This window comes from Zonotrichia leucophrys, chromosome 6 (genome assembly GCF_028769735.1).
Source record: "Zonotrichia leucophrys gambelii isolate GWCS_2022_RI chromosome 6, RI_Zleu_2.0, whole genome shotgun sequence".
Classification (NCBI taxonomy): domain Eukaryota; kingdom Metazoa; phylum Chordata; class Aves; order Passeriformes; family Passerellidae; genus Zonotrichia; species Zonotrichia leucophrys.
Window position 1 is genome coordinate 20,085,607 of NC_088176.1, and position 27,172 is coordinate 20,112,778.

Below are 27,172 nucleotides of genomic sequence, written 5' to 3' on the forward strand. Positions count from 1 at the left end.
CAGTCCATCGGTGGCTGAACCAACAGCCAAGGGCATGCTGTGCCTCTGCCCAGCTGCAGACTCAGTCCACCACAGACCTTAAAAACTAAAGAGCCATTTCACAGGTCTCTGTGAGTTTTGAAAAAAGAGGATAATAACAACTTAATGCACAACAATCCTGAACTCAGAGCTAAACATCAAACATAGGTGAAGTCATGAAATGGTTTCTACAAACACAGGGAAGGAACCCTTTTATAACAGGATGTTCAGCTACCTCCATTACTCGAAATTTTACTTTCTTTGAGAAGCCCCTTACAAATAGATAAATTGCTTGAATTCTTCTGGCATAAAACATCTTCTGAAAGATAGTAAAAAAAAGCCTTACAGTCAAGTTTAACAGATCTCACAATGGGAAAGCTGGAGTAGATGGCTAAAATAGACAAAGGATACTTGGTCAAACATTAGATAATATATGCCTAGTATACAAAAATGAAAGCTTCATGTGTGCAGGTTGTTGTACAAACATGTTTTCTGAAATAAGTATCTTTTATGTTAGAACTAATAATAAGGTGAAGCCATGAGATTGCATATGAACTTTCACAAAATCTGGCCTCACTGAATTCAAAATACAAATACAAATTTTTAAGTTAGGATTCAAAAAAACTGGTTGTCTAAGTCTTAACAGACATTACCGTAATTACATACTGACTTAAAAAACTTTTAACACTCTTTCCAAGATTTTAAAATATTAAAATCTGTAAGTAATGGGTTGAGGAAGGAAAACCCAAACAAACTGTTGTTCATTTTATAAGATGCAGAAACAATAACAATTTCCTTCTATCAAAACCAGGCTTATGGAGATGATGCTATTGTTTTCATTCAGAAATGTTATTTTGTCTTCACCAGAAAAGTACTGTGAAACCACCAAATGCAAAAGGGATTATTTTGTGTCCTGCTGTGGCCTGGAGAGATCCACAAAGCATGAAAGAGACTCTTGTTAAGCACAAGCAGCCTCTGTCCTAATGGGTCACAGAAGCAGAAGCTGTGCAAATGCAGTATAATACAAACTGAACAGATCAGTTGGGTGTTGGGGTAAGAAAAAGAAGAATGATGTCAACAGCTTTGATTTTTTTTTTTTTCTCTGCCTGGCAATAAAATGACCCAACTGAGTGGCAACAGAACCTCCCTACAAAAAACCCACCAAAAAACCCCAAACTCATATAAACAAAAAACCCAAATCGCCTTACCTCTCCAAAAAAACCAAAACATCTCCCAGCCAGAAAAAAACCCCAAGCCCCAGAAAGCACTCAAGAGGAAGTTATATACCCTGAAAGGGGCCTTTCCAGATTATTTGTGGGTTGCTCATTGGCAGAAAAAGACCATGAAGAGGTAGGTCACAAGAGCTCTTTTCTTAGCAACTGAAGAAACCTGTTAAAGATATAATTAAAACTATTCTGAAGGTGCCCAGGAAAGTTGTAATACATTTAACCAACTAGTACATGTGGAAAGGAAAACACCTCTAATGAAAGCTCTTGCTGTTGTTATTTTAAAACAGACTGACAAGGAGCAAATTTAAGGATATGTACACCTGCTTTCATACACAAAAAGGAGGCCTGTTCTGACAGCACTGCAAAGTACCCAGCCAACAACAAATGTCAAAGCTACTAATTTCAACACTGAAAAAGTATCTAGAGAAAACTGCAGTCTAGCTCAACATCAGACAATAAGATTTCAACCTGCATTGTTAAAAAAAAAAGTATGATTTTACTTTACAGATTCAGTTTAATTCCTTTCAGCAGTAATTTAACTTTTTCAATGTTTCTGTGGGTTTGAGCTCTACAAAAAAAGCAAGCAGCTACTTCTGTTGCTCTCCCAAATCTGATCTTACACTGGCTGAAATCACATGTGAAACTAAAGACAACGCACATACCCTTTAAATAGGGACTCCCAGGAGTGCTGCAATGTTAAGCACAAAGGATTAAGCAGCTTCTGGCTTAGTCCAGCACAGAACACATGAAATTTAGAAAGCACAGCTTCCTAAACTCGTGTCTTATATTCTTTGTACGTGGTTCATCTTTTTTCTTCCACCACAGAGAAAAAATGCCCAGCCTACAATGATGTGTGCCACTCCCTAAGCAAAGCACCTCAGGGAACAGCACTGGAGCACAGAGAAGCTTTGGGGAAAGGTTTCAGGCAAGAGACAACAGGAGCTTTAGGGGTTCTTCCACTCCAGCACACACAGCAGGACACAGGAAACTAACTGGGTCTCAGGATGATAACATTTATGTAAGCATTTGGTTTCTGGCTTTTAATTATGGGTGCCATACTTTAATAAGAGTGTGGCTATGCCATGCAGCACCCCAGGGGGCAGGGGCAGAGTCCTATCCTGCCCTCCTGGGGAGATACCAAGGCTGTTCAAAGATGAAAGCTCCAGGGATTGTGTGCTATGGCTACTTTTAGCACAAAATTTCCTGTAAGACATTTGGGACCACTCAGTGACTGACAGGCTGGGCAAGCAAGACATAGTTGGTAACAAGAAACTTGCACACGAGCCTATTTCCATTTTGTATTCTCTAGATTTTTTTAAACTTCTTCTTTTTAAAAAAGTAACATTTCTATTACTATTTAAATAAAATACGGCTTTTCTGATGTTAAAATCCTGTCAGTCTTTTGGGAATTCACCACAGCAGAAGGGCTAGGCACATCCATCTCAAACACTGTGGAGGACTCCATATCCTGCCATGGCAATCCAAAATGGTCCCTAAGGCTTGCCTCTTCCTGCAGCCTCCTGTACAGGTTACACAGCCACCACTCCCTACACTGGGATCCCCTAGAGCTGGTCACAGGACAGGATCTTCACCTTCCAGTTGCAAAGCAGTCACATGTTGCCCACACCTTCTCTTGCCAAATTCTGTTAGCGCCAGAGCAGCTGATATTGCTCCAGGCTCGCATCTACAGGCATTGTAAGGCTGTACAATAGAACTTGTTTTCCCCAGAATTCCCCAGACAATATGCTGGCAACATAAGAAGCTGCTGAAGAGATGCAACTGTTGCATTAGCAACTTGGGGCAGAAAACAATTCAGATCCAGAGCACCAGCAAGGCAACAAAAGGACAAAACCAAACACTGTCCTGTTTAGAAGTCCTCTCCCATTAGAATAACTGGGCTTCAAGGAACAATCACCTGACATCTGGGAAAGCAACATCTGTAACAGCTATCCTTATCAAGGGTTACCACACCACAATGGTATTTTCAGTTATGTTATTACACCAAGATAAATACTGTTTTGAGAAATAATTTACAAAATCTTCCTTCAATACTAGACAAAAGCATTCAGAAACACTGTTACTATAATTATTATCCCTTGCTTAACCAGCATTACAAGTCTCATACAACACTTCCTTATACACACACCTGTAAGGGAAACAGGAAAAAATAAGAATATTTTATCCAGATTAAGAGTCTATGCATCCTTCCTCTGTAATTAAGAAAATAAAATAAATCATGCACACGTGTGCATGCACACGTGCCAGTAAGTGGATGATCTGGAAAAATCTTACATTTCTCATCCATCAGAACTGAGCTCACTCAATTTGATGTTAAACTGCTCTGAACTTGAGCAAACAGGTACAGTATTAGAGGCATTTTCTTTGCTAGACTAAAAGGAAATTTCTCCAGCTTTTTCAGTCACTTAAAAAGACCATTAATATGACTGTAATCTGGTAATCTGGTCTCACAGCTTACATCTGTGTCAACTTCTAGGAGAAGCATCAAGGGAACAATATCAGTTGGAACATGGTGGAGTTGAAAAACTGTCATACTGGTAAAACATCTTCCAAATGCATTTGTTTCAGCTCTCTTAATTTTCTTCTTGATTATATTTATGTCTACTCAGAGGGGCAGTACGAGTATAAATTTCTCTAACACATTGCTTTGACTATATCCAACTATTCCCATGGTAAATCAGTTTCCCTGCACTCCCTTCTAAGGGTCCTCAAGTTTAGCAAAATGTTGACTTCCACATTTCTAAGTGCATTATTAAATCCTGCCCCAAAAGTTTATGGTTCCAGTCTTCAACCAACCATTAGTTACATTATAAAGCAAGTGCTTCTGTTTTCTCTCCCTCAGAGAAGATGGAAACATACCAAAAACATCTACAAAACTATCTGGTTATCCTCCAAATCACTCCTTTCCTGCCAAGCACACAGAGAAGCTCAGCAGCAAAGCAGCAGGTGTGCCAAAACCATTGTTCAACCTGACAGCCACCACAGTCTGCTTCCTTCACTCCTCAGGCTGTTTGTCATGTTTCTCTGGCCTTAAACAGACAACTCTTTAACCTGGAATCATCCTGTTTGGGATTTTAAGATACCTAAAACTCTTGAGACCACTGTCATAACCTATAGGCATAACTACATCATAAATTAACAACTTCAGAAAACACAAACTTCTGTATATCCACTGCAGCACTTCTCCATCAAAAAACCCCAAGAGGTTTCTGAACTGTCAGTTATAATAATAGCAATGAAAAAGCCTACGGCTTCCCAACTCCCATGAAATACAGTGTTCTAGAAAGAGGATGTATAATCTCAAACAGCCTCTGAGAGGAACCTTATTAAATAACCAAATGAAGCCAAAATCTTGGGGCCACCAGAGTAGTGTGAAGAGGGCACTTATCCCTCCATGACTGCTCTGGGGCAGGCAGTTCACACTTGGGCTCACAGAAGCAAATTCAGCTCACAAGATTAGCACATTTGGAGAGATGGCAAGAGAGGAGGAGGGGGTTTGCTTTATTTCCTACTAGGTTAGTGACCTGAATCAGCTTATCAAGAAGTTATAGTTAGGGCAAGGACATTGGGACTTCATCTTCCAGGTACGGATCAGATGAATCCTGCCTCTGAAGATTATAATCAATGTCTCTGTAATTCTTGTCTGTTTTGGGCTGCCTGAGAAGTCATTCCTTCAAAACAATCTGGAATGCATTAGAACAGGCAGAATGTTTATTATACTGAATGCCAAGTATGGGAACTGATACATAGATTATTCCCCCTCCTTCACCCTCTCTGATGACAAAGTCTAGAACTGGACTTATAATTTTGTGGAATTAGAACTTCTGCTTAGTGTAACCAAATATATCAAAATACTGTGAGGGCTTTTGTTTCTTTTTTTACAATCTAGAAATTTAAACAAATACATACTTTTTGCTAAGCTGAACTGCAAAAAGTATGAAACAGTAGTGACAGACTTCAAACAATCACAAAACTATTACTATTTTTGGAAACAAGACACTCGATAGAAGGCAGGGGATCAGGAAAACAGATAAAGCAAGTTTACTTTTACAAATCAGTACATTAAAATAATAGAAAAGCTCATATGTTTAGTACCTCATTTCATTAGCAACTTTCTTACACAGGATCCAACAAGTAGAGGGAAGGAAAACCACATCTAACTTATCAAAAAAGCAGTCTGGAGCGCTTCTGACTAAGTAATTCTTAAACTGTACAATAAGTGGGATGGGAAATGAACTGCCAACATCCTTTCCAGCTGTAACAATTGATATGGTGAGAAGAGATTCTGATGGGTTTTATCTTCAAATTTATCATGGATACCATTAGAAAAGTTATGGTATGGTAGACCAGAGGCAGCTTATGCCTTAGAAAGTACTTTTCACAGAGATAGAAAATCATAAACAAAGTGTACACATGAAACACCACTAGCTAGCAGGACTGGAACACTGAAAAGCAAACTATTAACTAAGTGAAGCAATACTCTTTCTTTGTATCTTAGAAACAAAAGTCAGCCACACTGAAAAGCAGAATTTTCTATCTTTCGGTACCATATGTAGGAGAGAATTCCTATGACAACCTGAATTCAATCAAAACAGTCACAACACAGTGGTGGTGATGCTGAATTAAAAATCAGAAAGACCTACCTTCAGAAGCTGCTTTCTGTTTATTGTGTGGACTCCACACTGGTATCACAACAGAAGCCGGACATCAGAGTGAGTTAGGAAAACTGAGGACTCACTGTGACAGTAACTGCTCTGATTAATACTTGCACAGAAAAATTATTTAAGGGAGCAGGAAAGAGCTAGAATAGCATGGGAGGGGATAACCTGCTGTTTCAAACAATAGGAAGCTGTTAAAACAAAAAAACAAGGGCCTCCCTAAGCACAGGAAAGTCTCATTTGAAAAGCATTGCCCCCGCTGCCACCTACCAGGCAGGCAGCTCTGACAACAGAGATAAGGCCAGAGGCCCAGCCCTGCTCTCTCCCCTGGACACAGGGCCAGGCAAGGAGGAGTTTTCTAAACCCTTTTATAAAAGAGACCCGACTGGGGGCAGAGGAGAGGGAGATAGGGCTGCAAGGGATGACTTCATTTTACAGCAGCAGCCTGCCTGTGCAAGGCAGGGCTCCCCTCAGTGTGACAAGTGAACTGGAGAGGCTCCTGCAGACTCTGCAGTTAAATGTCAAGGATTGTTTTCTTGTAGAAGAAATTGATAACCAGGAGCAACATGTCACCATTTAACAGAAAAAAATGGAAAGGACTCGAAAGATAGATTCAGTTTTGGTCCCTCAGTTTACAGCCCTGCAGTTGCAATACAAACTTAAGAGCAGTTTTTCAAAGAACAATTACTGCAGGACACTTCCTGGAACCATCCCCAAAGCCAGTGATACAGATCACGGAAAAAAGAAATTTGTTCAGAAAAAACGGCTTCCTATGCCCAAAACCTCCCATAAGCTCAGCATTAGCATTACTACACAATTATTCCCAGACACTCCTACACTACAGCTCCAGGACAGGGCTGCCATCTGCATTCAGCATCAATTTGTTCTTCTAACACAGTCACGTTTCGAGCACAGACAGGGAGACTTACTGTACATCCAAGACCAAAATAGTTGTAGAGAAAACTTTGGTTATGTTACAAAAAAAACCCCAAAGCAATGCACACCATTGTCTTGCTGCCCCAGCACAATATACTGCTAACAGAATCAGATTGAAACATAATAATGCTTTGGACATACAAGGAATTGAAGACACTATCCCTACTGGGACCATTTACCTAACAGAAACAAACAATGCAAAAAGGAAGCATTTGGAATATAATTAAATTGGTTTGCCTTAAGAACAATTTAGTCTTGCAGGATAGAAGGGGCTGAGCCAAGTTTTAACTATGTCTTTCCATAATGATAGACTTTTGGAGGGACAAAAATAGGAGAACAAGAAAGGAAAAAATACAGCAAAAGCACAATACTCCAAGCACTTTTACCTCATGATGCTTCTACACAACTTTGTTTTTAAGATTCAGTGTAAGCAAATTTCAAATAAAGTAATTTTTTAAAGTGCACTGACAGTGCCATAATTGTGAACAAAAACCAGTCCAATGTTCAGTAATCATGCTGGGCTCCAAACCTCCTCCACAGCTGTGCGTGGTTAAAACAGCATGTTAAGTCTGTAGCACTCTTCCCTCAAACAGCTTGTTTCAAGGAAGCCAAATCACTTAAAAACACAGTTTGCAACACCAACACAGACTTTTGCCAGGCAAAAGCAATATGCCAAATACAGAAAGAGTGACCAAGTCTTCCAGGTGTCTCACCCTATTTCTTGGATCTGCATGTTTACTCTCAAATATCTGTAGAATTTTACCAAGAGTACAGTGGCATTATTTCCACAAAACAACAACCCAAGGTTGGTAAGCACTCTTGCAGAGAAAACACTGGCGTCTACACTCCTTTAGTCCTCCTCCTTCCAAGGCACAAAGCATTTGCCTTTCCTCCTCAGACACAAAGAGCACATGCATCCCCCATGACTCCACTGACTTCCTTGATGAGGTGATGCTGGCCAATGCTCACAAAAGGGGAAAAGCATCTAAATCACTTACATCAAGAGTTTTGTGGTATTGATGTTTGCAAATTCCTATTTGCTTCTGCCTTAGTTTCCATAATTTTGGAACTCAATTTCAGCTTTTTGATAAAGTGCTTCAGGAGTCCACACATACCTGAGTAACTGCAAGGAATATGGATCCAATGGCAATTGGATCCAACTGGACATTTTCAAACACCTGTTTTGACATCATTTTGCACAGTCCCTCAGCATGTGGATAGTGGAGACTACCAGTTACCTGTCTAAACAATAACCAGTTCTTCAACACTTCAGTGCTTGATGAAAGCATGAAAATTATTTCTAAATGCTCTCTTGAAAGCAAGATCAGTTCTGCTTCCATCACACCTATAATTAAAACTTTTTAGAATCATACAGCAGCAAAGGACAATAGTGTTTTACTACTGAAACAAATCCCTCTGCATTTGACAGAAAATATGAGTTCACTCTGTGCCGATGAGGGTCTGACAGTTCAAACAGCGAGCAGGGCCCCGTGCCTTGAGCAGAAGCAGGGGGACAGGTCCCCAGCTGAGGAACAACAGTGCTACTGCACTCGCAAAAGAAAACTTGGCCAAACATACCAGCTAAGAATCTGACTCACTGCCACCAAACTATGACAGAACTCAGAGCAATTACCACACTTCTGCACAGAACAGGAAGAAAGGGGTGGGGGGGTGGAAATCATTTCAACTCTTCTAACATTTCATCTAAATTAGTACAGCACAGCAACCCTCAAACTGTTCTGGTCAAGTACTGCAGCCCTCAGGGCAACTGGGAGAGCAATGGTAGCAATTATACAGCCATCCACACAGCTACCTCAGCAATGAGGCAGGAAAGCCAGGCAGACTAAACCAACAGAGACGAGCCCGAAATCTCTGCCTTCCTTGCTTTTTTGCTTTGGTTCAGACACAGCAATATGAAGCAAATGTATTTGCAAATAACCCCATCTGTTAGAAGCATGCATGCCAACAGCATACCTTCACAGCTGGCAAGACAAAGAGAGATAGCCAAGAAAAACTACAAAAACAAAAGTTAAAAAAAACCCTGAAGAAACAAAGTATAGATGACAGAGCTGAAATAACCATTCTCTTACGACTGAAAAGAGTTATTTTCCAAATGTCTGCAGAGTCACATGATTTTGGCTTCCTTCTGCTTTTGCATATCTTTTAGCTTCCTACCTAGCAAAGGCTATGCTAGCCCTTCCCTTCACCTTCACATAATTATCCACTACAGCACTCCCACTCATCGAGCTGTAAATGTCAGCACACTTAGTACAGTTTAAATACCCTAAGTTTGTCTACATGGAGAAGTTTGTCAGGAATAAATGCTACATGGTAAAGATGAAGTTTCTTGACTGGCAACAAAGAAGCTGGTTGCAGAAGATCCTGCCAGACTTCCACAGATCAATTCTTACTATTCTCATCTGATGCTCTGTTCTGCAAGTGGCAGTCAGTGTAGGACCACATTACAAATCATGAAAATAATGTAGGTTGAAAATAACCAGAAGATAGAAGTATGAAGTTGGGCTACTTTTAAAATTTCAGTTATTCAAAATACAGAGTAGTCCTGCAGTATGCACTTTTAAGTGGCACAACATAGACCAGCAAACTACAGAGCAGAGAAACAGTAATTACAGCAGCTTCTTTATGAGCTTTGCCACCAAAGTCAAGACACCATGCAGATGTACTAGTCACTAATTTCTAGCACAGGTAGCTTACAGTATGCTTTATGATACAGCTGTGCCAAGCTGACAGCTGCTACCAGGGTGGGTCTGTTCACCATCACATGCCCCTTCCACTCCCCTTATGCTAACAGTGGTAAGTTTGCAAAATGACGTATAACAAACAGGACAGCAAAAAACAGTTGGCAAAAAACAACTCTACCAATGGAAATTTTATTTTTTCATTAGCTTTCTCACTCAAAAGCAGGAAAGTAGGCCGAGTGAACAATGCTTCTTGACAGTGGCCTGTAGTTAGATCCTCCTACCCAGCTACCAAAGCTGCCCCTCCATCTGCAGTCAGAAGGCTGAGCAGCAGCCGGAGCACAGACGGAAGGCGCAGTTTTGCTGCACTGAGGAAACAGCAGACTGTGTCACTCTGTGTACTTTCCCCAGCCTCACGCTCCCACTGCTTCCAAGAACTGCACTGAGCTGTGAGCCACTTCCAAGAGCCACTTCCACTGAGAGCTGAACAAGGAGAGAGCAGGAGCACCCACTCCAGACCCAGCCACCTGCCCTGCCCTGTCCTTAAGCAGCCACAGTAAAGCTGCACTCCAGGAGACATCAGTTCAAAACAACTGGTGCAAATTAACCCCCCTGGTTAACCTTTTCTAGCCTCCTTCATTTAAGTAAGTACGTTCTTCTGGGACTCAAGTTTGAACTTGGAGAATGCATCCCCCCCCGGACTTTCAAGAAGTCTGAAAACAGATGTTTGCCCTCTTCACTGAAAATCTCTGAGGTCAAAAAAGTTAATTCTGTGGCTAGAAAGCAATGACCATCTATAATTTCTTTTTTAGGGTATGAGGAGGGTGAAGAAAGATAAACTCATGTTGCCACATCAGCAGGGCAATTTTCAAGAGGATGGAAAAAACCCAAAAAAATCTAACAACAGTCTTAACAAACTTTAGGGCAATGTGCTCAAACATATTGGGCAAATACATATGCTGTACTCAGCTGACCTTTTCCACATGGCAAGACAACTGTTTAAATAAGGTCTGGGGAGTGGGGAGGCACAGCAAAATCTTGCTTTTACTTCATCAGCATAGCCTTAGAATCAAATGGACTCATATTGAAAAAAAAAAATCCATTCTGTTTTGTCTTACCAACCCAGTTACTTGGTTTTTTATTAAAGTCAGGTAACCCAGAGCTATTCAAATAGCTTCTAAATTATAAGATGAACAAAAATCTTTTTTTGCCTTTTCTCATGTAAAAGAATAACCAAACCAAGCTGTTGTAATAGCTACCAAAAGAGAGTCAGAAATATTTTTCAATACTCAGACACTGACTAAAGTGAGGACAGAGCTTTTATGCCCCCATTTTCCTTCAGCCTCCCAACTGCTCATTCTCATCCTTGTGCAACCCTTCAACACAGCAACACAACAACCTGGTCAGGGTAAACAGCAGCCAGGTGGAAAGACAGGCCAGGGTGGTTTGAAGTCAGATCTGTTCCTCAGTGTTCCCTATATAGCCTCCACAAGTATTTTGTGTGGAGCAACTTGGGGTGCTAGAAACAGTTAAATTAGTTTAGACTACATCTGCTCAAATAAAATCTAAACTAGTTCAAAAACAAGCTTGATAGCATCAAAGTGGAAACAATTCCTTCATAGGTGATGGCCAGTCATCGCTATCAGGAGTACTATTGTCATAATTCCATTACAGCCTTATACTTGACAAATGAATCTCGCTCATTTATAATCTTAAGAGTATAAAGTTGGTATATACCCTCAATATTTTCCCCTTAATTGATAAAAGATATTTTATTTCTTATGTTTGTGTGCTAGAAGGCAGAGTGCTCCTCATCGAAACTAGTTTTTCTTTTGGCAGATGACTCAAAAACCAAAAAATAAATACTGGGAGAAAAACAAAGTGCTAATACCCTCAGCACATTACTATGAACATATCCTGCTAGCAATTTGACTTTCTACATCTAGGAACTCTTAAGAGTGACTCAAACTAGTTTTACCTGTAGCACTGGGAAGTCTCTAAGACTACAAAAGCCAGGGTTTACAAGTTACCAAAGACAAGCAAGAATCTAAATACCACTCTTTACCACAGAGGTTAACACCACAAATACCACAAATTACTGCACTTCTTGTTTCTACTACCCTCCCAAAACCACCACAAAAATAAGAAAAGCAATTCTATTGCGTACTTCCTTCCAGTGACTGCCAAACACAGCGCAATGCATTTAATCCATCCTGCTTTTTGTAACTTCCACCTCAGTAAGTGCACCCAAGCCAAAGAATGTTTTATAAATATCCTATCAAAAAGAGAGGGCAAAAGGTCTTCTTGACTGCAAGTAAGACACCAGGTTATAGATGCCTGTTAATCAAGCAAAGCACTAAATTAAATTTCTTGGTCAAAGCATGAGCACATTCTTTGAGTGACTGTGATGCCATGCTGTGTTGAAAGCCAAAGACAAGTCGCCTGTCACCTCTGCAGCTGGGAAAGACACACATACACAGAGTTTAATGCCTTGAGATGCATGGTACAAAATCATTTCCTGTGGTTTAAATATGATCACACGTTATTGAGGAATTAATTTATAGTTTGATTAAGTCAGGAAACAACTTTTCCTACATAAAGCACACATATGGCACAGAACCAGCATAACTGGAGTGATAAATCTGTATCCATTTTTCCTACACTAGTCAAGAACTTACATAATTTTGTGACCCTAAATTACAGCACACAACCTGTAAACCTTGAATCTTAGCAATGTTTTGGTACCTGACAAAAGGCTTGCAAGAAATCTTGAGAAAGGAAATTGTGCAAGTTGGTTTGACATGCCTGCATCAAATAAAACCAGTGCTTTTCAGCCTCTTATCTGACATAAAAAGGAGATGACAGGTTGAAGGTGTAAGATTCACTTTGGAAAATATCTTGCATCATTGTGAAACCCAAATGAAAGTAAGCCTGGCTGTTTGACTTTATTTTTGTATCACTTAATTTAACAGAAAAAACAAGATCACAAAGCCATAGTAATAGAGAAGGTAATGAGACTCATAAAATATTCTCTTCCACAATTCCACATTCTGCATTAATTATTTTCTGTTCTGTTTTATTTTTGTCCTATGACTGAACCTTGGCAGACTGATATGCAGTCAGGATGTACATATATAGCATGGAACTCCCAAGAGCATTTAAATCCATGCTACAATACTGAAGAGTTGAAAATAAAAGTCAATGTCACACATGATTCCAGGAATCCTCCCAATCACAATGGGGGAATTAGTATCCTAAACAAACTTTTATTTGCAATTCATAAAACTAAGTCCTCTATGAAAATGTGCCATTAGAAAGAAGAGGGGAAGTAAAAACAATTCTTGAATCAGCTTTCTTTTCACCTTGAAATATTTTCTGATAATTTCATTAGAACAGCCATTACTTCTTAAAATTTTATGGACCTACAAAAGCTGTTGCAGATGCTTACATTTCAGTGACTTTTTCAACAGTATACACAATCACATCTTATGATGACTATTGTTTATTTCACAGCCAGTGAAATTAAACTGGCTTAAGATGCTAAATACAAACAAGAAGGGGAAGAAATAGGTGATGACATCGAGAGGAAACTGTAAGCCACTTGCCAAAAATCTATGGAAAGTCACATCTGTCACAGTAATAGGTGCTGTAATGAAAAAATATACTTAAAAGTTAAAGAGATTTTAAGGTAGAAAAGTAATTGACTGGATTTCACCCTGTGGACTAATCCTGCTATGCCCTGGATTACCTACTTGCTCACCTCAGCCTGGTGTCCCATGGTTGGAATGTCTCCCTGGACTACAAACCTGCTTCTGACACAACACCCATACTGTCTGCATAAATATGGGAGAAGAAAAAGAAAAAGGAGTAGTAAACACTTGCAAAATGTGTCATTCACTCCCTTTCCCCTCCCCGAGGTGGAAGGCACAAGGATACATTAACAAGATACAGAGCAAGTATACACGAACAGACCTAAAGACTGCACTGGTCTTAAGGGATGCCAGATTAACATATCCATCCCTTTAAACAGCCCACTGTTAATATGTCATCTGGGATGATGCATTTTCCAGGACAAAGGCTGTTGGGGCTGATCTATCTATGCAGGATGCCCTCTACAAAGACCAATTCAGAATACCAAGCAGTATATAAACATCAGCAGCTAAATTTAGAGAGCAAAAACATCACCCATTGAATACTGATTAGACTGAAATGCGATCAAGACAATAGAAAAAAGAAACCTGCAGAATGATGGCTTCAGAGGTGTGCATTCAAAAGCAAAAATAGCACATTTCTGAGCATATACATACATTCATACAAGTATTTTTGTTTATTTAAACAAAGACCTACTCCAGAACCCTGCTCTGCAAGATTAGAAGAGACTAAATCGACTTTGGAATCTAATGCAAAAAATTATATGTGGTAGACATGGGCATTTCCAAATCAGGACTTCAAAGGAAACTCTTAGCCTACATTTTTAGCATAACAATGCCCAAGAGACTTTTCTCTAGTCTTAAGAACCAAGCCTGCTAAAGCCATGTTTTACTTGGTCATATCCTTCTGCCACCCAGAAAATTACAGAGGTCCTCCTGCCAACTTTATCTTCACATGATGATTTCCCTGAGCAGGGATTTTTTTTATTTTTTTCTGCCAATTTTAACTTATCTGGTGAAAAGTGAACCTATTAGCCAGAAATTAGAACTACAAATATAGAAGTCTGTTTACCATGAAGATTAAATGAATGTTCAAAGAAAGATTTCAATGCCTCCCCTCACCTTACAAAGAAAAAAAAAAAACCCAACCAATAAAAAATACAAAAAGAAAAGCCCCAAAAAAAGCTACAAACAATCCCTTGCCTTTCTTCTCCAGAACCAGCAAACACAACTCCTGTGCATACAAATATTTAGGCGGTGTAAATTCCACATGGGCTTACACATTCCCACCTAGCTGGCAAAAGGTCTAGTCTCTTTTCATTCAGGGGGGATACAATCCTCCACTGGCAAGGGAGGAAGACATCTGACATCCCTCCTCTAGTCCAAACCTTAGCGCTGGGATTTGCCTTAGTTTAGCCAAGCATAAAGAGTCAAATTTCACGCAGCACTTTCTATCAAGGACAGCAGGTACACAGCACAATTCATCATCATGGAAAACACAATCAACTGAGGCACTGCCTGCTGTTCACTTACTACCTAAGCAACCGCTTCAACAAGTAAACACAAATAAAACATACAACACGATGGATGGCTGTATCACAGAAAAAACCCCAAAACATCAATTAAGTTTGCAAAGAATTAAACACGCTGCACACAGCACATTTTTCCCACCTAGCCTGCTGCAGGAGAAAACCTCTCACGTGCTCACAGGGCGGGCAGGCAGCGCCACACGCACCGAGCCGGCACCTGCTGCTGCTGCGGCCCCGCTCCCGCCGCCCCGGCTCGGCGGCCCCGCGCGCTCTCCGCCGCCCCGCGCACGTGCGCAGCCGCCGCCGCCCCGTCCCGCGGCGCGGGCAGCGCGAACGGGAGCCGCGGCCCCGCCCCATGACGTCATCGCTCCGGCCGCGCACCTGATCCCCGGCAGGTCGCGCCTTAAAGGGGCCGCTGCGCCTCAGCCCGGCGGGGAGGGCGGGCAGCAGCCACGGCCGCGCTCCGGTAACAGCCCGCTTCCCCCGCGGGGCACGCCGGGCCGCCCCACGGCTTCCAGCGCCTCTCCGCCACCTCCCGGCACCGCCGAGACGCCCGGCAGCCGCGCCCTGCCCTCGCACGCCCGCAGCCCTCCTCCCCGGAAAGAACTCCCCAGGGTGCCGAGTATGGAAATCACCTGGGCGAGCAAACCACTCACCTGGTGGATTTTCGCAACACGCATCAAATCCTTTCCCGTTCTTTCCACAGCTCTTTTTAAGAGGCGGCCGTGGCCATAGTAGGATGTGCCTCTCTGATTCTTCCTATCCAAGAATCCAAATAGCTACAGTTGCTAAGAACTTGAGGGCCACAGCTTTCCTCTTTTACCCCAGAACCACAATAGCAGCCTGCCCATCGGTAAAGCACAGCTTGACCATTCCCAGCACCATGTTCAGAATCAGACACAGAACGAGAACTGCTGTATTTCTGCCAGAAGAAACCAGCTGATGTAACATGGTACAAAACTGATAACCACTTAGTTTGTTTCATCAACAAACAAGACACTCAAAATGCAATTGGGGCAAATCAAACTTATCACTATGCTCTTCCCTAATCAAAATCAATTGTCCTCTTACCCTGCTCAGTGATCCTCTGTACTAAGGAAATTTGCTGGAGGACAAAAGACCTTTAAATCAGTATCTGCATCACTTCAACTCAAGACAGACAAATAACATGAAATGGGGAAGAGAGGATAATGAAATGGAAGATACAAATACTAAAAGTTCCTATTCAAAACCCAAATTTAAACAGAAACATGGCAGCTTCTATACTGTCATCCTTCTTATTTCTATCTACCTACATCTATTTATATCCTATTTATATCTAATCCATACAGAAAAACACTATTCTTACACAGCCAGACATGAAAATATTTCACTGTCACCTAAACCCCAGGGAGGATGCTGGGAATCTCAAGGTGCAGTCACATTTTGAATTCTCTCACTGCTGTTATCAACCACCAGTCTAGACAGACTAGCAGGATTAACCATCATGTCTTCCAACTTTCAGAGCAACTTCATGCAAATGAATTCATCTCTGTCTGCTCCAATTCCTCATCTGTAAAATGGACAAATGACACTATCCTAATTCTCACACATGCTCCCAGGGATAGTTCCTCCTTGTAGATATCACAGATGAAGTAAAAATAGAGCACAGTGTCACTCATCCTCCAACTACTATCAAAAAGCTTTTATTTAACCTTCTACAGCTGTTCCTAAATAATTATTTGACTCTGCAAAATTTCCCTTTTTTCTTTGTTTCTGTGTATGGGTTCCATCATCAATTACACCAGCACTCATCAAAAACTACGTTGGCCATTGGAAGTGCAGCATTCAGAGAAGAGGAGAGACAATTCTGCTGTGCATATGGGAACAGGCTGAATTGTACTGCAACAAAATATATTATAACCTCATACATAAGCTTTTGCTTCTTGCTTTGTTAATAAGGAGATACCATAAATACATACATAATCTGATACTTCAATTCCATTCAACTCTTGTTTTCCCTTAAAGAGATTACAGCTCCCCCCTCCCATGACATTTGCAGGCACCCAGATGTCCAAAAACATTTTCTTTATGTTTAGACCCTTTCTTTCCCCCACCCCCATTTCCCTGAGTACTTATAAAATCTGTGTTTCTGCTTTAGTGAGCTTAGTTGCCTAAGATTACTATACTAAATAATCCGGTCTATTTTCTAGAAAATGATGAATGTGATACGGCATGTTTTCTAAAACAGAATTTCCCTTTCATACTAATCTCAGATTGCATGTGGACAGAAGTTATACAATCTTATTTTATTTAGGTACTTAAAAAAAAAGTAAATGCTTAATGCTTCTAGACTAAGGCACCTCATCCCCTGCACTCCCTAGGCTATTATTTAAATGTGAACATTTTTTGCTTTTTTATCTTTCATTCTAAGGTGAGAAAGTGTGTGGAACAATCAAAACAGTTATACTACACTATAATTAAAAAACTCTACTTATTGTCAAAAGCTAGGCCTCCAGTTCATTAGTGCTAGTTTCAGTTCAGCACCTTATTTGCTAAAATTTTAGTGGCAAACGTAGTGGCATTTTATTTTAAAGTATATTCAGAACAGATTTAATTATTGAAAACAATAAATGTGGAACTTAAATACACTCAAATACACTTTTCCCTAAATAAAAGTAGTTTTAATCAGTTTAAAATGTCACATTAAAAAAAATAATCCCTTGTTAGATTGTTATCCATCCTGTTTGGTGTCTGTTTGATCACTGAGCTCCCACCCTTAGAGAGATGGAGCCTGGAAGTCAGCTCTTCACAGCTGACAGATCGACTATTGTCTGCCACATGTTGGCAGTGCTATTGCTTATCCAGACTATTGTGTTGCCTTCCTGTTGCCTTCCTCTAGAACTATTAAATTAAACCAACATATTTACACATATTACCATCCAACACAGCTATCCTGTGTTGAATAAGCAAGACTTAGTTCAGTAAGTAAACTTACAGCTCAGTTCTGTCTTGCACAGTGAAATCATGACAAAATCACTTCTGGACTTTATTTTATGTATGGAGCATAAAATAAACATAGGATTTTTACCCACATTTCACTAGCTTAAATAAATTCAGTGTTCTTTTAGTCCTCTAAATAAATTGATGTCACTTAGGATCATTTAGCTACTAAGTTTCTAATGTAACATGAATTTCATTTACTTCTGTTGCAACAAGATAATTCAAACTCCACTCTACAGTGAAAGGGGCTGCAGCTGTCTCACTAAATTTCAAGTCTGAGTTGTAATTCTGCTACAGAGTCTTCATAACACCGCACTTTATGCTTATAAATAAAGCCTCTATTATGCTTTTTAATGTTATCCTACAAAGAGACAGACAAATACTAGGCACTATAACATCCATTAGCCTAATCCAGCATTCCACAATGAGCAGCATTCTTCCTCCACCAAATAAAGCAAAGCAAAAGGAATTTTTGTTGGCCCAAAGTTAATTATCTTCATTAAGTCGAGCACAGAAAGTACGACATGATGCAACATAAACAGTAGGTAAGACAGGTCTGTGCTTCCTCAGTAGATTTGCAAATGCAGCTAAACAAGGAACTCCAGTTCCAGAAACCTACATTATTTAAGGCATCTACATTCCAAGTCTAAGAAAAAATAAAGCCATGAGTTTTCTGATCTACTATGGCTTTTAAAAACAATAGATAAGACACAAAATGAAATTATCCATTGATAAGCAGCCGTTTGCTGCTGTAAATTTCATTGCAACCGTGCAAGGGAAAAGCAGCTGTAGTGCCCCAACCTCGGGCACTGGCATCAGCTCAGCTCCCAGCTCAGCAGCATCACAGCACTCCCAAACCCCAGGCCTTCTTAAGTGCATCATTTGAATCACACTAAATGCTGGTTTGGCCTCCTACACCCAGTACTTAGAGCTGGTTGATGAGGCTGCAACATCCTGCAAGTTCCATACTACAGCATTTCTTTATTACACACTCCTCCTACGTAGCAGTCTTACCCTCCCGTTCCAGTGGCAGATGCTATTGGCATTCTCTCTGAGGCTTAGTATTTGGGCCATATTTTTCAAAAATTATTTCACTGAGTCTTCATGGACAATAAGTGTCTTACTTTGCATTCCACTACAGTAAGGGTCCTCCTATTTATTCCTAGTATTGATATCACCTACTAGATTCATACAACTAACTCTACATTTTCTACTTTAAAGCAAGAGTTTCTGGCTCTGTTGGCTAAAAATAATATCATTAAAATGTGGCCAGAGCTTGAAAAAGCACCAACCTGTGAGTTTTCCACATAGATTTGTCTGGAAATTTGAAAGCTTATTATCAATATTTAAATAATCAATGTCAATAGTAACTTTTCTTGCAGACAATATGAACACAAACTTAGGAAAGCAAGATATGTGATGCAGTAAAAATAATAGAATTTACAGCACTTAGCCCAAATTCTCTATGTGATGGAGAAGCAAAATAGTAGCAGAGGAGAGAGAGAGAGGAGTTCAAAAGATCCCCTCCAAACCAAAACAAATATTTTCAAGTCACCCTGATCCTTTCTGTAACATGCAAAAACCTCTACCTCTTAAAAGCTCCAGTGTCTCCCTGCAGGATGCTGAACTCCTAATGCTTCCATACCAGACTGTGTGTAAAAACTGCTCATAGGAGAAAGGAAGGGAAATAGTAGGCATTGAATGGAGCTTTAATAAGTTATTAGAGATAAGGAATACTGAAATGCTGGTATTTCCTTCACATTTACTTTAACAAGAAGCTCCATTAAAAATTGCTTGGAGCTGTGACAAATTCCATTCTCAGGCGCAAAATTCAGGTTTGGCTGGCTACACTGTACACAGGCTGTTGGCTTTGACTCACAAAACCTCTCTAAGCAAACAGAAACTAAAAATGCTAAGTAAGGTAATTTCCAACTGCAATGATTAAAGACACATATTCCAGGGTAGAACGATGCAAATACAGACTCAAAGTATACTAACAACATATGTTACACCCCCAGGTAACTGAAGCTATCTTCATTTCTTAGTGGAGAAACAGACAATGGAAACTGAGAAAGATTTTATAAACAAAACAATCACCAACAGTACACTCCTTGTTTTCATAGCCTAATAACACGTCCAGTACCCAGAGTGCTGGAGAAACAACTGAAGTCATTATGAAAATGATAAAGAAATAACAGTTAACTACTGACAGGCTTGTTAAGGGCCCTTGAAAAGGAAAAAAGAGCTGAAAATCTTGTGTGGTACAACTCTTACTTGCATAGTGAGATAGCAACAAAAAAACGATGAGGCTACTGAGTTAGAGGCTGTTAGAACTCAAAGGACTGACAATATGGAGACTGATTGCATCACAATTTTGTCAAGTGGATACTGTCACAGGGTAAATTGTCGCCACGTACAAAGTGTTAATTTTTTACTCAGTAACATTCCAAAAAGCTATATGTACTGTTGATCAATCTTAAAATAATGATGTTGCTCAAAAAACCAGCTAAATAAAATTCTTAAGGAGAAAGAACAGTCAGCTATCTCAGCAACCAGTCCTTTGTTCATGAGAGACCTAAGCTATGGTTTTTGTAACATTTTAAGATTGCTGATTTCCTTTTTTCTCATAGATGGGCTTTATACCAAACAACTTCCTACCTTCCTGAAATTGCCTACCACATACACACAAAATTATTCCTTCTGGTTCTCTTTTTGGCACTTGCACACTCACTCCTCTCCCCAGTTCCAATTATTTCAGTCTTTCCAATTAGGCCTCATTTTCCAGACCTCAAATTATTTGATTACTCTTCTCCCAAACTCTGCTCAGGTGACCTCTATTTCCTTAGGGCATATGCCCTTGTGAGATGCAAAACTTCAAGAGAGGACTTACCCATGGATTAAAAAAAAAAAAAAAAAAACAACAAAAAAAGACTGTTCTGTATCTTTTTATCCCTCCTGGTATAACATTTGACCTTTTACATCAGAAATTCTGGAGAATTATAATCTAACTACTTGTTCCCTACAGTCTAATTGTGTATTCATGATTTCTGTTAGGTGTAAAACTTCAATCTGTCACTATTTATCTCCTTAGATTTTTTTAAATTTCTCAAAACAATGTGGTGCTCAGAAAATTGTGTCATATATATATTCCCTCCAAGTTCTAGGGGCATTTTCAGTGAATCAATTTTGTAAGCACATTCTCTATTCTATCATCAAGGTCATTAACAAGAAGATTGAAATGAAGCAGAATGAGTACAGACCCAACAGACCGTGGCAGATCCGCATTCAATAGAACCATTTCATTCTGACAGACGATCATTAGTAACCACCTACCAGGCACAGTCATCCACCAAGTCTTGCTCCTACTCTACAAGAGTTTCTTTCAGGTCACATTTCTTCCCTTGTTTGCAATATTATAGCAAGAAACACTGCCAGAGAACTCACTAACATGAAAAATACTAACAGTCACACTTTTCCTGTCAATTTGCTGGCCTTATTGCCATGTTACAGAAGAAACTGTAAGGACTGTTAAGACTGGCAGGACTATTTACTCTTCCTAAATTCATCATACTTGTGCCTCACGTTCCCGTTGTCTCCCTGAGGCTTATGCTTTCTGCAAGAATTTGTTCAAAATGTGGAAGACAGGATACAGGAAATTATAGACCTTTCCTCTCTTTACCCACCCTCTTTGCATTTTCAAGTGTTAAAGCATCTCAAAGGGCAGCCAGCTGTACTGAGATAGCTTCCATCACTTTTTTTTCCTTAACCAGTCAAAGGACGCATGTCATCAGGATCCAGCCTAATAAATAACCTACCCCAGTAGGTTTTGCATACTAAAAAGTATGTGTTTTATTTCCTTCCTGTGCTAACTGCTGCTCATTTATACTCCTCTTAAGAGTATTTTCATAGTTCTTACTTCTAGTCCATCTTACAAACCGTGCTGCCTACGAAGAGCCACGGCTCTGTGGCTGCCGGAGGGCACTGCGGTGAGCGCAGCTCGGAGGGCAGACCCAGGCCCTGCAGCCCCGGCAAGGTCAGGACAGGGCCCTGCAGAAGGACGGGACCCTTCCCACTGGGGCGGCCACCCCTAGGGCAATGCCAACCCAGCAGAGCCGCACTGAGGCGGGAACAGAACCAGAGCTCTGCGATCCACTCAGCAATCACACCAGCAAGGGAGAACAATTACCAGATCGTTTGCAGCGTATTAGCGTCGTTTCTGCGGCCATTATGAAATCCGTCTCTACAGCCAGCCGGGCAGACGGAGCTGGCTTGGATGGGACACACACACAGTACTTTGTTCACAAAATTCATGCATATACACTGAAAAAGGGATTGCAGATTAAAAACAAACAAAACAGGATTAAGCCTGACACAAATGATCCTGCAGATACGATGGCTCTCACAGTGTTGATAGCACACAAACTCAACAACCCTTCTGTACATTCCTACATTGTTGTACTATTACTTTTAAAACGTTAGTAACTTGCTGTCCTTGCCCAAAATTAAACTGCATAATAATACCCTTATTATAGTACATGTATATGCGGCATGTACTATATTAATGTAAATATTTGATTGCGTTATTTTAACATAGTAACAAAGAACAGGAAGAAAGAAGTTTAAAATACATGAGTTAAAGATAACTAATTCCTGTTTTCTTAAGCATATTGCAGGTTATTCACCATGCACCCAAATTGTTTATTTCCTTTTCACAAGAATTATACAATGGTTACATAAAACTGAAAAACTGCTCATTATCTTTCGTGTACAGTAAGCATACTCATAGCCTTCTGGCCCTTCCCTTCATTGAAGTTTAATCTTCCCAAAAATATCAGAGACTAAAAGTAAGATAGTGTAATACAATTGTAAAATAATAGAAATACTTAGGATGCAAAAGTATCTACAAAACTAATTAGTTCCCCTAAGATTATCCGACATTAATCTGACACATTGTATAATTTTATGGCAATACTTTATAAAACAGCAGAGCAAAATCTAACAAGTTTAACATTAGAAGAAAAATAATAAAAATACTATTTGTGTAGGTGAATGTAGCAAATGAATGCTTAGCTGTTGTGGAAGTATCTGACTTTATTTCATTAAGAGTGCAAAAACAAATGTTTTTGAAGGGGAAAAAATACCTGACATGCCTGCTTTATCCCTGACAGAAGGAAAAGGCTAAAACACTGATTTATCATGACTTAACAAGATACTGACCACCAGCTGAACTGCATTAACCAACTAATGCATTTCTAGTCCAATTACCCTGAGAAGCAAAACAACTTAGTATAAACCACTAGTGAATTAACCATATATATTCTCAGTGAAATCTCAGACAACATAACAAAAGAAAACTTACACTGAAACTGGTCAGTCACTATTTTACATCTTATCACATTTTTTCCTGATGAGATAAAGTAATTTACAAGGACAAATATTCAGATTTCAACTGGTGGGATTTTGGAGAAGGATTTTGTTTGTTTGCTTATTTGCTTTTTTGCTATAGGCACACTAAAGGGTTAATGTTTGGAAGGTATTAAAAATATTACAAATTATATTAATCTTGAACACTAATATTAATCACTAATCACAACTAAATCACCAATGAGATAACAATTTGAAGTGGGCTGGCATTCAGTATATTTTGGAACAGATATTACATACTAACTATTTGATTTTTCTTTCACATGAAGTTGATTGATTACTAGTTCCCATAAATTATTTCAACTCAGAGATCAAGAACTTAATGTCTTTAGGAAAATTTTCATAATAAGAGGCACATCTTGCAGAGTTTTACTACTGCCTCATATATGTGACAGCTACTGACAGGAAAAAAAAATCACATTGATGCAGCCTCCTAATATTACCTTTAAACTTGAAAAGAAGTAAGAAGTCTCTCCCTATTTAGTTCACTGTCTGATACATGATAGTATGTGAATATAACACATCTGCTCTATTCACATTCACACTGGAATTCAATACAAACACATATTTAGTTTGAAAATTCATTTAACATAATTTGAACAGTTAGTACAGTCTGTATTTACAGTGCTTGTTTATGGTTAGTTTTAGCTGCAAGCTCTGTTGCATCCTTTCTATATGGTCAGGACCCATAACAAGAAATAATTACTGCTGATTACTGTCCAGAGAAAGCCTGTTCTGTGAAGGTGATCTCTGTAATGAAATCCAATTTTTGTCTCTTGTGTATAGATATGTACTTGTACATGTACAAGTTACACTAGCAAAAACGTTTGCTAACTCAAAAGATTTTATTGTAATGTTTCATTATGCTACTTCACATATCCTCCAAGAATTTCCACCCCAGTAGAATGTAACAGATTTTAGAACTATTTCTGTAAGAAGACAGACAGTTCAAGATCTGGTTCCTCTTCTCACTGAACTGGGAATGTGACAGCACCGGAACAGCCAGAACACCCAAATTTTATTCTGAGTTCTACACTAACATCTTCTGACAAGCCAAGCCTCTGTGCCCATCAATTCTGGCTACTTCTGATACGATGCCAAAGTTAATTTTGTTGAAATATCTGCATTGAAAGACTCCAAACAGAATTCCAGTAAAAAAGAAAAGCTGGAAAACATGCCCAGAAGTGAGTTTTTGAAATTAATTTGAATTTTCAAACAGTAAAAAGAATTCTGCCTGCTTATGCAGCAAAGACAAGAAACAAATCTTCAACTCCTTGCTTGTCAGAGGAAGCCTTGTTTGTGGACATCCCTCCCAAGCAGCAAAGGAGTGGTGCCATAAAAAGCAGCTGACCCTGACTACAACACATGCATCACCATGCCTGGGTAACAGCTAGGTACAATTTGACAGGGAAGGCTGGAATGGATGCTGATGCAATAAGCACTGAGCAGAAACTACTGCAGGCCTGGTTCTCGTTCCTCTGAAATGTTAACTGTCATCATCTTTTCCACAGTACCAGCCCACCAACAGTTACTACTTGAATGAATAAGCTAAACCTAAAGACAGCACTGAAGCAAAAGAAATTGTGCATACTCCTTTCCTAAGTATTTACCAGTCCACCAACCTCCTCTCCTTTGTATATGCTTCCCCTATGATAGATGAACAGCTTGGCAACTTAAAAACTGGTTGCAAAACCTGCAATGAGCAAACTCGGTATTAAGGCTCACAAATGTCTGAAATCAAAACACCTGACTCAAGTTCTGAATTTTCCTATTCTAATTCTCCTTACTGCAAAGGATACAGAAGAGCTGAGTAAGCAAGTGATGTCACTGCACTTCACAAAAGAGGTAGAAATTGCATAAAGTGTAAAGATGCAATGCACATCAATTTATTTCCCAATTACTCACATAATAGATATTGTTGCTTTTTGTTATTATATCTTGCAAATATACACCATTTTAAACAGGCATTCTAATACTTTGCCTAGCAATCCTACTTGATTATCTGCTAGGCAGAATTATATTTCTAATTAAAACATAACTAAACATACAATGAAGTGACATATAAAATTTATGTCATTCATAACACAAAGCTTTTAGTGTTGGTATCCTGGCTGTATCTTGAAATCCAAAAGTACCAGTAAACATATCTTCCTGTTATACCATTCAATAGGAATAAAAAGCTTACAAGGCTGAAATTAAAACAATCTAAGAAAGCAGGACTGATTCCAGTTGTAAATACATCTGTAATTCCAGTATGGGTTGCTGCCTAAGGCAGCAACAGCCACTGAAATCACAACAATTCCCTCCTGGTAGAAACTTCTGTCTGCAAGAAAGAGGCTGCTCTAGTTGTGGAAGCAGAACTGACATCATTAAAGAGGAGACAATCCTGCTATACATTATCTTAGTCTAAATTCCAAATAATTTTGGCAGCGCCAGCATGCATTTAAAAGTCTTAGTGCAACAGAGGAAAAGTTCCCCTAACAACCCTTTTAAAGAATCTCCAAAACAATTCTGCCCTGAAAATACATGAAGTATTTCCTCCAGCACAGGTTTCTTTATAAAAATGTCAAATGGATTTTTGGCTGTGATAATTTTCCTACTTCAACTTTCAATTTTCAAAACCATGATTTCAAAGATCTCAATCTGCAAATGGAATATGTTATGACATTAAGTCCAGGTAAGTTTAAAGAAGGCACTGGATTTGGCTTTGCATTTCCCAAAGAACATGGAGATGACAGGCAAACACACACACATGCTTCACCCTCTGTCCTCAAATTCAGAAACCAAGACATTTAAGTGAATGCCTTTGAGGCAAAGAACATTATTTTCTTGCTCTAAAGTCAGCTGGATAATTATACCCTGCAAGTAGTGCTAAACACTTGAAGGAACTACTAAGTAATTAGACTTTGCAGGTCTGCCATTTATTTTGTAAAGCCCAAACAGGAGAAAAAAGTTGACACAAACACCTGTTTGACAATTAGCTTTTTTGGGAAGTTCTGACTAACATAAAAAGTTACAAGTGTCCAAAGTTACAAGTGTTTCAAAAGCCAGAATTCCAGTGATTGGCTTTGTCTAGACTTATCTATGTAGTGTTACATTCATATTATTATGTTTCTCTCAGATCAATAATAAAATCCTTTGTGAAAGCTGATTGGAAAACCACAAGAAAGACCTAGATACCAGCTACTGTTGCAAACACACTTTTTGTTCAAGGAGTGATCATTGTGCTACCTTTTCTATTTCTTCTGAGGAGGTAAACTGCTTATGAGAGGAAGAGTTAAGGACAGCATTATCAAGGACAGCACTAGTAATTAAGAGTCTTCATGCTGTCCTGAGTTAGGGCACCCAGGGATAACAACATAAAAATGCTGGCCTTCATTAAAAGAGACTGAGGGTTTATTAAATTCAAGAATTTTTCCACAACCTCTTTAGAGCAGCCCAGAGTTGGCCTTCACTACTTCTTAACGGATTCAAAATCATGATCACTGCTTCTCATTTATGTGGAATATTATCAGTAGATGGAAAATTCCTTTGGTAAGCAGCCAAGGCAACTTCTCCCCACCCTGACAAAGAAAAAATAAACATATTTTAAAACCCACACAAACCAAACCGGTTGATATTAATAAAAAAAGGGGAGAATTGAAGGTCCTTTGTTTCATTTGACACCATTTTCCTCTATGTTCAGTAGCTGTTTGGATTTTTATTTTTTAAGAAAAAAGAATGTTGGCAGAATTAAAACTGCATGACTACAAACCTAAATAATGGGAGTGGGCAGAGGAAGAAAAACACTAATTTATGTGCTAAAATTCTATTTATTGCCTATAGTCATCATGTGGGAGGACAGATATCGGATCATTATTGGGGAAAGTAAGGGGAAAGATATTTTTTAACTGTTTTTCAGTTTGTACCACCTGTGTGCAGTCCAAAACAAGCAGGTGGGTCCCACTTTGGCATTCACACCAGAAAGCATTGCCATCACCTCTTTCTGTGCAAGTGATCTGGCAAAGCAGAGCAGCAATGCAGAACATC

The 27,172-nt window shown here is 39.4% G+C and overlaps 1 protein-coding gene across 10 annotated transcripts in view; it reads right to left on the minus strand.

Annotated features, from left to right (window-relative positions):
- USP54 (ubiquitin specific peptidase 54) overlaps nucleotides 1-27,172 on the minus strand; it is a 91,658-nt gene that overhangs the window by 55,069 nt on the left and 9,417 nt on the right. For 5 of the 10 annotated variants that reach the window (XM_064717366.1, XM_064717368.1, XM_064717369.1 and 2 more), the window contains exon 1: nucleotides 14,880-15,020. The exons of 1 other annotated variant lie outside the window; for it this stretch is intronic. The gene's annotated coding sequence lies outside the window, so the exon portion shown is untranslated. Of the gene's footprint in view, nucleotides 1-5,908; nucleotides 6,016-14,879; nucleotides 15,021-21,905; nucleotides 21,923-27,172 lie in introns of those variants that run through there. 4 more of the 10 variants (XM_064717365.1, XM_064717360.1, XM_064717362.1 and 1 more) reach the window with 4 other exon arrangements.